We start from the raw sequence: 1,095 nt of genomic DNA, 5'->3' as shown, positions 1-1,095 counted from the left end.
GGCATGGACACCACAATCCACATAAGGACTGCTCTGGGGACAAACAGGAATGCCCTCCAGAGTTTGTGCTGGCAGGTTGCTGAAGTCCAGTGGTTCTTAACCATGCTAGACTCAAAGCATTCCTCATCACACTTGAAGCAACTCCTGCGCACCAGAATGAACACACCCCAAAAATCTGTCAAAGAAAAGAATACCCAACTCCCTGTGGGGGCACACTTCTCACAAGACAGTTGCTCCCTCTCTGATCTCTCAGTTCTAATCCTCAAAGGGAACTTACAAAGCACTTTTCGTAGATGAGCCTATGAACTTTGCTTCATAAATCTACTGGATGCAAAAAATCATGGATTCAATATTGACATTGGATTTATGACACATTACAACTTGCCTGACATCTGGTTCATGTGACACTTTACAACCTGCCTGGCCTCTTACATTCTTCTTTTCCCCCCACCTTTTCTCCTTTCCCTCCCTCTGCTTTTATGTCCTTTTGTCTTCCTGATTTCCAACTATTTCCTTTTTCACTGAGATCCACTTTTTTACCTGGTATCATTACCACTGTAGTGTTTCCTCCTGATCTCCAGCTATTTCCTTTTTCACAGACCAGCCTCTTTTCTACCTTGTACTCTATCACTGTAATGTTGCCCTTTGGCCTTTTTCTTCCCCTGCTTTCTGTCCCCTCCCTTCCCTGCTTTACCTTGTGTCTTTCTAATTTCTACCTATTTACATTCTCACTGACTTCCTGCCACCCTTCTTTAGTCTCTCATTCCTTGGAGACTCAGACCAGCAGAGACTCCCTGGGTGATTGTGCCTAAAAGCTTGCTAAGAACTTTGTTCCAACTATTCAGTTGGTCTAATAAAAGATACCACATCTACTCAAAGAACTTGCCTACCTATGTCCTTGGATTAACACAGCTACAGCCAAAAACCTGGTACCCTGGTTGAGCATCACTCCTATAACCCCTGAATAGAGAGTGCTATAACATGGGAGATGCTATTACTAGTAAGTGCTGCACAATTAGGGGAGCTTATAAGTTCCCTGGTGGACATTGGGGAATAAACAATACCAGTGCAAAATGGTAGGTGTGCAAAATGTTC

The sequence above is a fragment of the Gavialis gangeticus genome, unplaced genomic scaffold (assembly GCF_001723915.1).
Source record: "Gavialis gangeticus isolate Ggan-Ray unplaced genomic scaffold, GavGan_comp1, whole genome shotgun sequence".
NCBI lineage: Eukaryota > Metazoa > Chordata > Crocodylia > Gavialidae > Gavialis > Gavialis gangeticus.
This window is presented reverse-complemented; position numbering follows the sequence as displayed.